The following is a 16,254-nucleotide window of genomic DNA, read 5'->3' on the forward strand; positions in this document are numbered from 1 at the left end:
CTCCGGGCCCCACTCTTTCCCTCCTTTGGAATCCCCGACAGACTCGGAGTGCCCCTCCTAGTATGGGGCTGTGTCGAGCACCGCTACTCCCTATAGACGCAGAAGCTGAGTTAAGTGCACAAATGAGCGCAGACCCCCTAACACAGTGAACCGTCCATCTCAGCCTGGATTCTCTGGCCGAGAGGAGGGCCTCTGTACCGCTGATAACTCTGGGATTGTCAGGAAGAGACCCACCTTTGCCATAAGTTCTGCATTTTCTAGTTTTATTTTTGATTTATTTGCTTCACATCAGGTTGGTCAAAATTATAGTGCCAAGACCTCTCGGGTATCCAGGGGGAGGTAATTCAATAATTCAAATATAATTATTGAATATTGAGGAGAGTGTAATGTTGTGCCTCAGTTTCCCTAGATTGTCATCTTTGTTGATTTATCTTTGTATTTTTATGGCCACCAAATGCCAATCTGTTCTGCGATGACTATTTCCAAGAGAGTTGGAGGAAGCCATTTTTATGGTCTGGACTTATCACAAGTCAGTGATATTATCCTATTGCTAATACATCTAGCCTGTGTAATCGTACCCGTAACCAGAATAGTTCGACGGTCCCTATCAAAATATTGCCTACAGAAGATGCTATTAAAATGATGATTCTTCAGAGAAAAGGCTGGAATGTATTAGAGAGGGATGGTGAACTTGATATCAGTGTATAGAAATATTAACTGATTTTGAACAGTGTGTAAGTCCATAGAAATTTGATAAAAATCAGTCACATATTACAAGGGGGAAATTGTGTGGAAGAGAGAGATAAGGAATATGTGACTTCTTTTTCTGTATTCTATGTTCTTTATTTCCGTGTTTCCCCTATAACTTGACAACTCCATTGTACCTGAAATGAACAGGAAAAGGAGCTGAGGACTTAGGCTCCCTAAGACTCTATACCTCCTCAGGTTTAAAGTGTCATTTTTTTCCACTAATAAAATACAATGATAAAAATAAAATACAGCAAAGTAATAAAATACAGTAAAGTGAATCTGGACTAGTTCCCCAACTGAAAGTAGAGAGGTTTGGAATGATTTCAATTCCATAAATTATTCTCTTAGTGATGTCTTTCCATGCTACATCCCTCCAGTCTTTTGCTCGGCAGCACTTTCTCACGAACATTTAGGAGAGAGAACTAGGCATTTGGAGTTGGGGATGGGGTTGGAATCCACACTGGGCCACCACCTTGCTGCAGAATCGTGGGCCACCTGTTTTACTACTACAAATTTAAGTTTCCAAACCATAAAGATTATGACTGGATTTGACAAGATCTACTCAACTTTGAGGTTCTTTCCTGACTTTTCTCTACCCTTCTGTCCCCACTGGTAATAGACTTCCTACCTACTTGCTTCCTATTGGAATTCTTGTGGAGAGAGAGTTGCACATGGAGTCAGGAAAAACTGAATTTCCTTCCTCCTGCTATATTATATTGTATTATAATTTATTTTATTATTTTATATGATATATTCTATTATTATATTATAATAAGTTATTGTATGGTATCATTGTAGACAGAATTCTATGATATATCATATCATCATATTATATTATATTATTTCACATTTTATTATTTGATATTATGGTATGTGATATATTCTATTATTATATATTATAATATGTTGTATTATCATTCTATAAGAAATTCTATGACATAGAATATTATATCATATATTATGTTATATTACATATAATATCATATATTATGTTAATTATATTATATTTTATTATTTTATATTATTGCATATTGTTGGAATCTTTACAAACTGCTAACTCATTAGAGTTGATGTTTTGAGCCAGAACCTGAAACAAGGTACTAAGTAGAACTAATACAATGCTTGTGTTCACACTTTTACTCATTGGAGTTCACAAGTATGGGAGATTCACAAAATTAACTGTGTAACTTTGTGAATTCACACCTCCCTTGAATCTCTTAGGGCCAGAGAGAACTATGGGAGAAACCCATATTCCCTCTCTCTCGTATCCCACAATTCCTCTCTCTCATATAAAAGAAACAGACAGAGGCTCTCAAACAGATTTCAGCAGAATTACATGAAGAGTGGAGCTGGATTGAAGGCTGAAGAAATCAGAGGCAGAAGCAAAGGACAAAACTGCAAGAGCTCTTAGAACCAAGGAGAGAGAGGGATTATTTGTTTTCTCCCAGAGTGCTCTCTGGCCCTAAGAGCTTCAAGGGAGGTGTGAATTCACAAAGTTATATAGTTAACTTTGTGAATCTCCCATACTTGTGAATTCCAATGAGTAAAGGTGTGAACACAAACATTATATCAATTAGTTCTACTTAATACCTTGTTTCAGGTTCTGGCCCAAAACATCTTCTTGTAAGATCAGATCAATAATCTATCAACTCTAATGTCTTAGCAGTTTGTGCTATATTCTGTTATATTATAATGTTATATTATCATTCTATATGAAATTCTATTATATATGATATATTAATGTATGTGATATATTATAATATTTATAATATCATTCTATAAGAAATTCTGATATATTATATATTATGTTATAAAATATTATATTATCAGATATTATTACCTATAACACATTCATTATACTATACTTATTATATCATATCATATATTACATTGTTATAATATGATAGATTATTCTTCTATAAGAAACGATCATGGATCAGTTTTTTTTTTAATCTTTTTGTGGTTACTTGGTGGCATTTAATTTTCTTTCTCAGTTTTGTTGGTTTTGATTTGATTTTTCTTGGGCAGCAAGATGATTTAATCCCTATGTGTGCATATCTTGGATTTGACATCCATTTAAAAATATATTTAACATATAACTTGCCATCTATGGAGGGAATGAGGGGAATGGGAGGAAATTGTAACACAAGGTTTTGCAAGAGTTCATGTGGAAAAATTGGGCATAGATTTTGAAAATTAAAAACTTTTCAAAAAAACAGAAAAGAAAACTCTGTCCTAGGCAATCACCAAGTAAAGGCCCTGTGGGCCTCTTGTCCACCAGACCATGGCATTGCATTGACAGGCAGGACCATCAAGAGAAAAGAGATTATTTTTTCCCCAAGATAGTCCTCTCCTCTGGGCAGAAAATCATTAGGCAAGGTGGACTGAGCCAGAATTTGCCCATCAGCATGGGGTCAGCACTCCTCACTCTCCCTCATCCCCTGCACTTTGATTCCAAAGGAATGCTTCTTTGCTGGCTGCCAGTTGACCTATGTGTGAGTGTCTCCTTGTCTCTGAGTGGGTGCGTGTGAGAGGATGTGTCTCTGAGCATGGGTGCGTGGCAGCATGTGCCTGTGTGTGCTTGTGTGCGTTTCTACATGTCTTAGGTCTCAGAGGGGCTGCTCTTCCTTAGAAGAGGGAATCACAGTAAAAGTCTGGGATCGTGAAAGGGGAGCCCTGGCCGCTGGAAACATTGTGAGAGAAAGGGGCCGTCTCGGAAGTTTTGGGAGCCTGGGGTGAATCTTCCGAGACTGTCTCAGTGAGAGAGGTCCAGATTTCCTGTTGAAGACTTTGGCCGTCTTGGGCTTCAGGGATAGGATTCATTGACTTGGAGGGCACAGAGTGGATACAGTCACTATTGGTCCCCTGGGAGATTTCTGGGGGGCAGCCCAGGGACTCCAGTAGGGATAACAGCGTCTTCTCCTCATCGGGCTCATAAGGCATGGCAAGTGGAGAAGTGGAGGGCTGCCAGGCCGGCCCCCTGGCCACATCTTCCAAGATTGGCAGGCTCCTGCTATTGCAGCTGCTGGGAGTGCAGTCAAAGAGAGAATGCAAGGGGGGCTGGGACTGTTCAGGGGCACTCCAGAGGTCAGGGATCCCGCTCCTGTTGTCCGGGGCAGGAGCCTCTTGGACACCCAGCAAGTGGCCAGAGTCCTCAGAAGCTGCTTCTGACAAGGTGTAGGGGCTGGTTGTTACAACTGTAAGAAGCTGGTCCTGGGCTTCTCCATCATCCCTCCCTGCACACTTTGCCTGCCAGCCTGAAGCAGGAGATAAATGTCTCTTCTTGGGGGCTCCCTCAGCCTGTGCTGAATCTTCCAGTTCAGTCTGGGGTAGATGGGGCCAGATTTGTTCTTGATCTCTTGGCTCTTCTTGGGCTCCGGGGACAGGGTGCGGAGGTACAGATGGGCGGCAATCCCCACTGGTGCCCGGGGAGCTTTCTGATGGAAATGTGGGCGCCTCCAGTAGGGCGAGCAGACTCTCTTGACCGGAGCCATAAGACACTGCAAGTGGGGCAGTGGAGGTCTGCAGGTCGGGGTTCACAACTTGCAAGGTTTCCCGGCCGTTGCTGTTGCTGCTGCTGCTGCTGCTGCTGGGAGTGGAGTCAAAGTCATAGTACAAGGGCTGCTGGGGCTGCTGGGGTTGTTGGGATTGCTGGGGGGCACTCCAGAGGTCAGGGATCCCGCTCCTGTTGTCCCGGGCAGGAGATTCCTGGACACCCAGCAGGTGGCCAGGGTCTTCTGAAGCTGCTTCTGACAAGGTGTAGAGGGTAGTTGCTATAGTTGTAAGAAGCTGGTCCTGGGCTTCTCCGTCATCCCTCCCTGAACACCTTGCCTGCCAGCCTGAAACAGGAGATAAATGTCTCTTCTTGGGGGCTCCCTCAGCCTGTGCTGAATCTGCGAGCTCTGTCTGAGTCAGATGGGGCCAGATTTGTTCTTGATCTCTTGGCTCTTCTTGGGCTCCGGGGACAGGGTGCGGAGGTAGAGATGGGCGGCAATCCCCACTGGTGCCTTGGGAGCTTTCTGATGGAAATGTGGGTGTCTCCAGTAGGGCGAGCAGACTCTCTTGACCGGAGCCATAAGACACTGCAAGTGGGGCAGTGGAGGTCTGCAGGTCAGGGTTCACAACTTGCAAGGTTTCCCGGCCGTTGCTGTTGCTGCTGCTGGGAGTAGAGTCAAAGTCATAGTACAAGGGCTTCTGGGGCTGCTGGGGTTGTTGGGATTGCTGGGGGGCACTCCAGAAGTCAGGGATCCTGCTGCTGTTGTCCTGGGCAGGAGACTCCTGGACACCCAGCAGGAGGCCAGGGTCCTCAGAAGCTGCTTCTGACAAGGGGTAGAGGTTAGTTGCTATAGTTGTAAGAAGCTGGTCCTGGGCTTCTCCGTCATCCCTCCCTGAACACCTTGCCTGCCAGCCTGAAGCAGGAGATAAATGTCTCTTCTTGGGGGCTCCCTCTCCCTGTGCTGAATCTTCCAGCTCTGTCTGGGTCAGATGGGGCCAGATTTGTTCTTGAACAGTTGGTTCTTCTTGGGCTCCAGGGACAGGGTGCAGAGGTACAGATGGGCGGCAAACACCACTGGTGCCGGGGAGCTTTCTGATGGAAATGTGGGCGCCTCCAGTAGAGCGAGCAGACTCTCTTGACCGGAGCCATAAGACACTGCAGGTGGGGCAGTGGAGGTCTGCAGGTCAGGGTTCACAACTTGCAAGGTTTCTCGGCCGTTGCTGTTGCTGCTGCTGGGAGTAGAGTCAAAGTCATAGTACAAGGGCTGCTGGGGTTGTTGGGATTGCTGGGGGGCACTCCAGAGGTCAGGGATCCTGCTGCTGTTGTCTGGGGCAGGAGACTCCTGGACACCCAGCAGGTGGCCAGGGTCCTCAGAAGCTGCTTCTGACAAGGTGTAAAGGCTAGTTGCTATAGCTGTAAGAAGCTGGTCCTGGGCTTCTCCATCATCCCTCCCTGAACACCTTGCCTGCCAGCCTGAAGCAGGAGGGGATAAACGTCTCTTCTTGGGGGCTCCCTCTCCCTGTGCTGAATCTTCCAGCTCTGTCTGGGTCAGATGGGGCCAGATTTGTTCTTGAAATCTTGGCTCTTCTTGGGCTCCAGGGACAGGGTGCGGAGGTAGAGATGGGTGGTAATCCCCACTGATGCCCTGGAAATTTTCTGATGGAAATGTGGGCGCCTCCAGTAGGGCGAGCAGACTCTCTTGACCGGAGCCATAAGATCCGGCAAGTGGAGCAGTGGAGGTCTGCAGGCCTGGGTTCACAATTTGCAAAGTTGCCAGGCCGTTGCTGTTGCTGCTGCTGGGAGTGGAGTCAAAGTCACAGCACAAGGACTGCTGGGGCTGCTGCGTGGGCCAGCAGGCAGCCGGCATCTCTCTGTTCCCTGACCACACACCGGCTTCTTCTGTTACCAGCAGGTCGCCAGGAAGCTCAGAAGCTGCTTCTGCGGAAGCTTTGGCGCTGGCTTCCATAGCTGGAAGCCGCTGGGCCTGGGCTTCGCGACGGACTTTTGCTGAGGACATGGCGCAGCTGCCTGAAGGACCAGGAGACAGACGCCTCTTCTTTGGAGCTCTTTCCCCCCAGGCTGCAGCTTCCGAATCCGTCTGGGTCCCTTGAGTGCAGGTCCTGGGCTGTTCGCGGGCTCCGGGGGCGGGCTCCAGGGGCTTTGAGAGCGCAGACTGGAGACAGATCATTCTGTGCCCCCGGGAGGTTTGGAGCAGGGACGCCGGCTTCCCCGTTCCGGACCCCGTAGTCTCTGGTCTGTCTTCGTAAGGCGTTGCGGCTGCAGAAGTGGAGGGCAGCAGGCTTGGGGGAAGGGCGCCGGCCTGGGCCGAGAGTGGCTGGGGGCTCTGGAGCCCATGGCCCGGACTAGAGCTTCCCGGGTCCCGGTCTTGACGCTCTTGGAGCAATGGTCCTTGGCCGGCGGGGCCCGAAGCCGCTTCAGCACAGGGGTCGGCGGCTTGTCCAGGCGGCGGCCCCGCGCTCAAGCCTCCCGCCGAGGGGGCGTCTCTCCGAAAGGCCCTAGCATAGGGATTGTGCTCGATTTTGAGGCATATGATCTTAGCATTGCGATAAGCAGTCACGGCAATGAACTCGGTCTCGGGGAAGGAGAAGATGTGGGTCCGGGAGGAGGCAGCCTTCACTTTCTGGTCTCCGCAGGCGAGTTCTTCAACGTGGAGCCGGGGCCGGTACCTGTGCTGAGACTGGAGCCAGATGGCGCGGCCGGCGCTCTGGGCCGCGGGCTCCGCGTTCGTGAGCCTGAGTGTTTTAAAGGCGACCTCTCGCTTCATCCAGTGGGCGCCCGTGTTGGGAGAGTCCGGGTGCAGATAGATCTGGTTGTCGGGAATCTTGCTTTTTTCGGGTCCATAAGGAGTCCACTGGGCGTTCTCATAGCGCCAGTGATGCTGATCGGTGCGCACCATGTCCACAAAGACGCGGTAACGGGCCCGGGGGTTCATGCCCCGGATTTGGTAAACCAGGAAAGGAAACATGGCCCGGCCCGGCCTTTTGAGCAACATTTCGTTCTGCTGCCGATGGAACGTGAGCCACAGGGAATGGTTGCAGAGGAAGACTTGCAGTCTCCCGGAACAAGCGGCGCTGCAGCTCGGGAGCAGAGGCTGGTCGTGCCCGGCTGCGGAGGAGCCTTTCGGCTCGGAGGGATGAGCCATGACAAGAGAAGGGCCGGGATCCGCGCCCTGCGGGGCGTCAGCAAAACAGTCGCGGGGGGGCTTGATCCCAGCTCCGCCGCCTTCCCGCCGGGCCCGCAAAGAGGGCCGGTCCTGCGTGGTGGTCTTGCCACGTCGGGCTCTCTTGCCCACGGGCATGGTAGTCTGAGGACCGAGTGGGGCTGTGGGAGTGAGCAGCGCTTCTGGATTGGCCAAGTCCTCCTCAGGACTGGCCCAGCGGCAGGGCTTCTGACGCCTGCGAGGTCTCTCGGCCTACGGGAGCACGGCAACACTGACTGAGGGTCTGAGGGCACGGGGAGCCACTGACTCTCTGGGGATAGTCCTCCGACTCAGGGAAAGTGGCGGGAGTCTCTGGGTCCGCTGCAGGACACGAGCAGGCCCAAGGAAAAACAGTCTAACTCGTAGTTCTTCTAAAGCAGGGAGGACAGGAGCAACTCGCGTCCACAAGGCTCTGTGGCCAGCTGCCAAATGACCGCCTTCGCTCAAAACCTCTCTTTTTATACTGGGGCTGGCTGCCTCCGCCCACACCATCAAGTGCACCTCCCCCAGTCCCCTTTCATTTCCCTTGGCCTGCTTGCAGCCTTCCTGTTTTGGGCCAGAACTTAAAACGAAGGTGCTAACTCACTGGAACTGATGGAAACAATGCTTATGTACTTGAGTTTACACCTTCAAGAGTTAACACGTTAGCGTTTGGGATTCACAAGTCAGGAAGCCACAATCACACACTCTCCGAGGAGTCAACCTTTGAGTTAACACCTCTAAAAGAGCTTATCCAAGGACAAGCTCACTAGGAGCTCCTCGTTAGAGAATCCCTCCTCCCCCCAGAAATCTGCTCCCAGAGAACAATATACTTTAGAAAAGAGAACGCTACAGTAATCTATTTGTATGGTAGTGTTAACAGAAGAGTTTGGGAACTACTTTAAAAACTCTTCTCTGCAGTTAGATTTCTGAGGACCCTGTCAGTAAAAACTGGTACCTTAAACCTTTTCCTGGCTCACAAATGAAAAATGATTTCTGTGAATTGCAAAATAACCAGATTGCATTTCGGTTTGCCTAGAACATTTAATCACAATCTAGGGAATCTCATTAATTAATGTTGTCAATTTCAAAATTTAAAAATGATTCTATCTTTCTTATTCTGTCTTATTTTCTCCCAAAAACAAAAGGAAAACATTTAAAGGAATAGAATCTATAGCTAAAAGTATTTGGCTATTACTTAGGAAAATTAAAAATTGTTAACTAAGTCATGTGGAATTATTGTCATCATGTTAAACCTTATCAATTCACTTTCAAATATGAGGGGTGCAACACTTTTCCCCCTTCATAGAATGGGGGGGAGGTATCCAACAGCACAGATCAAAAAAGCACTAAGAAGAGTTGGGGTAGGCAACAGCAAGCTCAGCCCCTTCCCTGGGGTCTCTGTCAACTCTCCTTAATTTGTAAGCTTGCTAGTTTTCTTGAATCCATCAGGGCAAGCAAGGTCATCAGCCTTGAGAAATGAGCCTGTTTCGGATTTATAGTTTCTAAACAAGGAATGCCTCCACTCAGAATCTATGAGCTTGCTTAATGATAGATCTTTTGCTCCAGGATAGGTTTAAATGTATAAAACTTGCTAAAAACAATTCTCATGTGTGCAACTCTTGGTAGATTTTTAATATAAGATATTGAGCCTTAAGGTTAGATTAGGAGAACTTGCTATTAGAGATAAAGTCTCTTGGGACTGTACCTGATATTCTTTTGAGTTCCAAATTTGATAGATCATTAAGTGAGTAAATAAGAAATTAAGTGAGATTACTTGAGAGAAATACTCAGAGAATTCCTTCCTGAAATATCTAGATGGATGATTTATCTGGGCAAGAGTTGGGAGGACCATCTGAGCGTCTACTTAAGGTGGAAGTCTCCTGATTCAGTTTCCCAGTTCTGTTCCTTTTATTTCCCACCTGATTATTCCTGAGTTTGGCTATGAGGTGGAATGGCTACTGCATGACCAGACTTTGTTTTACTGCTATTATATTCATACCCCTGCTTTTTCCTCTTATACCAAATCTCTATAATCAGAGCAAATGGTCAATAGAAGCCATGGGCCCAATACAAGTATCCCAGGGGACAAATTGGTTTTCTCTAGAGGGCTGGAACTCTGAAAAGCTGGATTTGAATCTAAGACAGCAGAGCACTGAAGGCTAATTACTTACTCAGTGTGAGGTCATGGTTCTATATGATAGGGTGATGTGATGACTTCAGGCTCCAGACTCTAGAGTGCAGGATTCATCTTTGGCAAGCCTTGTGGCAGCTTGCCTGCCTCCTTCACTTCTTGTCCTAAAGACCAAAGACTTTCTCTGATCGTGACTCTGACTGTCCTGAGGCCCTTCAAGGAGCTCACCCGAACATTTTATAGTGGCACCCATCATGGACTAAGGACCTGCAAGAAGTTTGTTCATAATTTCAGTGAAGGAGTTCCTATGACCGGAAAATAAGGTGAGTATTAAAATAGACAAACAGGAAACTTGGTTTAGGGCTAAACTAGTAACTTTCCTTTTCTACCTGAAGTGGGGAGATAATAGGAAAGGAGCCTCCCCCACCCCACTAAACAGAGATCTATAGAAAGCATACTTAGGTTAATAAAGAGGCAAGGTTTGCTTCTAAATTGGGAGCAGATTGGTGGACTCTTAAAAACATTAGAATGCTCATCACCTTGGTTCTGCCAGGAAGAGAAACAGAGGCAGATAAATAGAAACTAGTAGAAGAGCAACTAAGTGAATATTACAATGATAAGGGTCCTGATTCAATTTCTAAGGAAACTTTGTATATATACAACATAATACAATTAGCCTTAAAGAATCCCAGTTTTAAACAAAAGTTTAAGTTTAAACAAAAGCCAGACAGGGAAGCATGAGAAGAAAGAGGAGGAGAAGGGGGATGGTACTAACAAAATAGCCTAAAGGGATGGGGAACTTAAAGGGTGTGGTGATTCTTACTCTCACAGCTCAGCTCACCACCCCCTACACCCCAGTAGGCCCTTGACCCTCTCCCATCAATTTCATCTTCTTGGGTGGAGGGAGAAGGGGGGGGGGGAGGGAGAAGGGCAGTGATATCAGCAGAACCCACCCACCACAGCAACTACTCCCCCCCATGACTTCATTGCAAAAGGCACTACTTAAAGCCCAAGAACAAGGACAAGACACAGGTGATTTGAGAAAAAAAAACTTATCCTCTGATTGAAGAGCTTAACTCTTCAGGAAAATACAAAAGAAGATACACTACTTTTCATCCAGAAATTATCAAAGATCTGAAAAAGGCTTGCACTTTTTATGGGTCTACATCACCTTATGTTAAAGATGTTACTAGAGAATTTGGCTTCTGAAGTTTTAACCCCTGATGATAGAAAATTTATAGCAAGGACATGTTTAGAACCTGGACAAAACTTGTTGTGGCTCTGAGTATAGTGAACTTTGAAGGATACAAGCCCAATGAAATAGGCAACTTGGAGTTAATATACCCATCAATATACCCATCACCTGTGACCAATTATCAGGGGTAATTCCTTATGCAGACACTTTAGCACAGATCAATTACGCTCTGATAGCATATGAGCAAATTGTCCAGGAAGGCAAAATAGAGGGGAAGTCTTCACTAAAAATAGAGCAAGGTGCAAATGAACCCTTTGCTGAGTTCTTGGGACATCTGCAGGCAGCCGTCATACGAGCTATTGGTGAAAATGCAGCAACAGAAATTATGATAAAGCAACTTGCTAAAGAAAATGCTAATGAGGTTTGGAGAAGAATTATACTAGGACTACATGAGGATGCTCCTTCAGCGGACATCATAAGATGCTGTCCCACAGTTGGCGCAAATACCTTTTATACCCAGGCTATGGTGGAGACTTTCCAAGATCTGAACATGGGAAGACAGGGTCCCTTATGGCAAGGGACTTCCAGAGAGATTTGTCAATGCTTTAAATGTGGTAAAGTAGGACATCTGAAAACTCAATATTTGCATAAACAACAGGATTGGAGAACAAGACCCAAAAACCCTATGTGCAAAATGCAACAAAAGTTTTCATTGAGCATCAGAATGTAGATTGACTCAGGGAAAGGGCAAGCTGGGCGAGCTTCAGGGAACCAGGCAAAAATACTGGGGGTATGATGGCAACCGATGCAACACCCAGAGAAGTTCAGTACTCAGACATGACCCATCAGCCAAGAAGCAACCTGATGGGAGAAAGGGATTACAATTGGGGAGAATAAAACTGCATGCAACTGGGACTATTGAGATAACCCCTGGAGAGCTGAAATCTGTTCCTCTCCATGCTATGGATCCCTTGCCTCCAGGCACTGTAGGCTTGACCATTTTATCTCCTGAGGGCATGTACAAAACAGTGTCCACACACACACTGATGTGGGAAACTGGTGAATGTGTAGATAATATCCCAGTCACTAATACATTTAGACAATGTGTGACAATGTATCAACCAGGAGACGTAGTAGCATAAGGTTTACTGATACAGACTCCTCATTACCAATCTGGTGATAGTTGCCCAGATTCTGACTCTAAGCAACAAAATCCAGGAATATTCTAGACAGCAGCTGTGACAGCTGACCCACCTATGTTCACTATCTATGTGAATGGCATACCATTGGAAGGGTTGGTAGACACAGGTGCAGATGGTAAAGTCATTAGAGGGGCCAACTGGCCCAGTCACGGGCCAAAGATTAAGGCAAACACCTACATGGCTGGCATAGGAGGATCAATAGCAGCTAAAATTAGTGCTGACCCTATGAGATGGACATTTGAAGGCAAAACAGGAGTTTTTAGTCTTTTTATAGTTGAAAAATCCCCATCAATCGGGGGGAAGAGACATTTTACAAAAGTTAGGATGACAAATGAGTACTTCAGTTTTTTAGGCAGGGCTGCTGTTGAAGGCCTACCAACACTCTCACCTGTTTTCTATCCAATGAGAAACCGATACACCAGTGTGGGTAGAACAGTGACCCTTAGCTTAGCTTTTCCATGTAGCCTGAAGGAGAAGCATCCTGAGAATGGACTCTCCCAGACTCAGGAGCAGCACAGCCAGGGCCACAATGGAGTCTACAAAAACTCATAGTAGATCCTGACATGCTTCCCCATGAAGACCAGAAATGAAGCCCCTGAGAGTGCTTCTCCCCAAGCCAAGGAGTGGGATTTGATAGAATACTCATGGGAGGAGAGGAGAATACTGACTTGCAAAAACAAGGGATTACACTGCTCTGGACAGCTGCTACTATCACTTCAAAAAAATTTTTTTTCTCATCTGGATATGAGATCCATACTGTTGTTCAGTTTTATCTGAAAGCCAAGACCTGCACTCAAGCTACATGGGACATGTAGGCAAAACTTATTTTAAGCTTCACCTTAAGGCAGCACTAGCTATTCCCAGATGTAGGAAAGAAATCCACTTTTCCTTCTTTATATTATGTGCTTCTTCCCCCTCCTCCCAGAAAAACAGGAACAAAGGAGTAGAGATGCTTATAAAATTATGGTGTGGTCATGTGCAAATTGTGTCAGCAGTGAAAAATGCAGCCTGAGGTCACATTGGTTTGAAGCAAAAGCAACAGCACCAACCAAACCAAATCATCTCAAAACTTGAACTAAATGGCAAAACAAGTTTTTTATCTTCAATGGAAGAGAAGCCTCCCCATCAGTCTTTCACGGAAGGTATCTGCCTCCCCACACTACTTAGGGAAGTGCTTCTGCCTCTCACCTCAGCAACCCAGCAGGCACTGCTGATGGGAAGACTGTAGATGGGGAGTACCCTAGAGGGCTGGAACTCTGAAAGGGTGCATTGGAATCTAAGACAGCAGAGCACTTAAGGCTAATTATCTACTCAATGTGAGATCATGGTTCTACATGATATGGTGATGTGATGGCTCTCCCCACAATTGGAGCTTGCTGAATGTAGTATGGAAATTAGTGGGAGAGCAACTAAGTGAATATTACAATGATAAGGGTCCTGATTGAATTTCTAAGGAAACATTCTATATAGCTAACACAATACAATTGGCCTTAAAGAATCCCAGGAGTTCTTTAAAAAAGAAAGAAAGAAAGAAAGAAAGAAAGAAAGAAAGAAAGAAAGAAAGAAAGAAAGAAAGAAAGAAAGAAAGAAAGAAAGAAAGAAAGAAAGAAAGAAGAAAGAAAGAAAAAGAAAGAAAGAAAGGAAGAAAGGAAGAAAGGAAAAAGAAGAAAGGAAGAAAGGAAGAAAGGAAGGAAGGAAGGAAGGAAGGAAGGAAGGAAGGAAGGAAGGAAGGAAGGAAGGAAGGAAAGAAAGAAAAGTTTTAAGGAGGACAGCCAGACAAAGAAAGATGAGGAGAAAGAGGAGGAGAAGGGGGATAGTACTGACAAAATAGCCAAAAGGCATGCAGAGTTGAGTGAAGTTAAAGGATGTGATGATTCTCACTCTCAGAGCCCAGCTTCACCTTCCCCTATACCTGAGGAGGCTCTTGACCCTCCCCCATCTATTTTACCTTTCTGGATGAAGGGAGGAAGAGTAGTGAGTGGGAAGAGCAGGGATACCATCAGCACCTCCCCCCAAATAACACCCCCATGACTCAATTGCAAAAGGCACTACTTAAAGCCCAAGAAGAAGGGCAGAATATGTCTGATTTAAAAACAGAAGCATACCCTGTGATTGAAGAGCTTAACTCTTCAGGTCAATACAAAACAAGATACAGTCCTTTGAATCTACAAATTATCAACGATCTGAAAAAGGCTTGCACTTTTTATGGGTCTACATCATCGTATGTTAAGATGGCATTAGAGAATTAGGCTTTTGAAGTTTTAACCCGTAATGATGGGAAATCTATAGCAACAATATGTTTAGGACCTGGACAATGCTTGTTGTGGCATTGGGTATAGTGAACTCTGTAGGAGAAAAGCCCAAAGAAATAGGCAACCTGGTAAATATACAGTCACCTGTGACCAACTAACAGGAGTAGGTTCTTGGGCAGACACTTTAGCAGAGATTAATTACCCTGTAGCAGCAAATGAGCAAATTGCTGCTGCTATCAAAGCCTGGGGCCCAGGAAGGCAAGATAGAGGGGAAGTGTTATGGGCCAGAACTTGAAACAAGGTGCTAAATCCCTGCAATTGATAGAAACAATGCTTATGTACTTAAGTTTACACCTTTAACAATTCACACATTAGCGTTGGAGATTCACAAGTCTGGGAAATTCACAAACCAGAACACACAATCGCAGGCTCTGGGAGGAAGAGTCAACTTTTGAGTTCCACCTCTAAAATAGCATATCAAGGGACAAGCTCTCTAGAAGCTCTTACTTAGAGCCTCAGCCAGGAGTCAGTTGGGGAGATTGAGAAGCCAGAAGTCAGAGCTGAGCTAGAGGCAGAATCTGGAAGAGCTAAATGACTAGCTAAGGACTTAGAGAAAGGCCTCTAAGAAAACTAACTGGGCTATTTAGGAAGAGACAATAAAGGACTGAATTTTTAACGTCTGGCTGCATTTAAGGTGATTGTTACTCTGAATTGAAAGGAGGGCCTCCAGAAGCCCCTCTCAGAAATCTGCTCCCAGAGAACAATATACTTTAGAAAAGAGAACACTACAGTAATTTATTTGTACTAATAGTGTTAAGAAAAGATTTTGGGGACTACTTTAAAAACTTATCTACAGTCAGATTTCTGAGGACCCTGTCAGTAAAAACTGGCACCTTAAACCTTTTCCTGGCTCACAAATGAAAAATGATTTCTGTGAATTGGAAAATAACCAGACTGCATTTCAGTTTGCCTAGAGCATTTAATCACAATCTAGGGAATCTCATTAAGTAATGTTGTCAATTTTTAATTTTAAAAATGAGTCTATCTTTCTTATTCTGTCTTATTTTCTCCCAAAAACAAAAGGGAAACTTATTTAAAGGAATAGAATCTATAGCTAGAAGTATTTGGCTATTACTTAGAAAAATTAAAAATTGTTAACTAAGTCATTTGGAATTATTGTCATCATGTTAAGCCTTATCAATTCACTTCCAAATATGAGGGGTGCAACACTTTTCCCCCTTCATAGAGTGGGGTGGGGTATCAAACAGAACAGACCAAGAAAGTACTAAGAATAGTTGGAGTAGGCAACAGCAAGCTCACTCCCTTCCCTGGGGTCTCTGTCAGCTCTCCTTAATTTGTAAGCTTGCCAGCTTTCTTGAATCCCTCAGGGCAAGAAAGGTCATCAGCCTTGAGAAATGAGCCTGTTTAGGATTTATAGTTTCTAAACAAGGAATGCCTCCACTCAGAATCTATGAGCTTGTTTAATGATTGATTCTTTGCCCCAAGATAAGTTTAAACCTATAAAACCTGCTAAAAAAATTCTCATGTGTGCAAGTCTTGTTAAACTTTTAATATATGTAGCCCTAAGTTTAGATTAGGAGAATTTGCTATTAGAGATAAAGAATGTTGGGACTGTAACTGATATTCTTTTGAGTTTCAAATTTGATAGATCATTAAGTGAGTAAAGAAGTAATTAAGTGAAAATAATTGAGAGAAATGCCATGGATTACTCAGAGAACTCCTTCCTGCAATATCTAGGTGGATGATTTATCTGGGCAAGAGTTGGCAGGACAATTTGAACCTCTACTTAAGGTGGAAGTCTCCTGATTCAGTTTCCCAGTTGTTTCTTTATTTCCCATATGATTATTTCTGAGTTTGGCTATGAGGTGGAATGGCTACTGCATGATCAGACTTTGTTTTGCTGCTATTATATTCATGTCCCTTCTTTTTCCTCTTATAGCAAATTTCTATAATCAGATTAGATGGTGAGTAGAAGCCATGAGCCCAATGCAAGTAACCCAGGAGA

The sequence above is a fragment of the Antechinus flavipes genome, chromosome 6, assembly GCF_016432865.1.
Source record: "Antechinus flavipes isolate AdamAnt ecotype Samford, QLD, Australia chromosome 6, AdamAnt_v2, whole genome shotgun sequence".
NCBI classification, from domain to species: domain Eukaryota; kingdom Metazoa; phylum Chordata; class Mammalia; order Dasyuromorphia; family Dasyuridae; genus Antechinus; species Antechinus flavipes.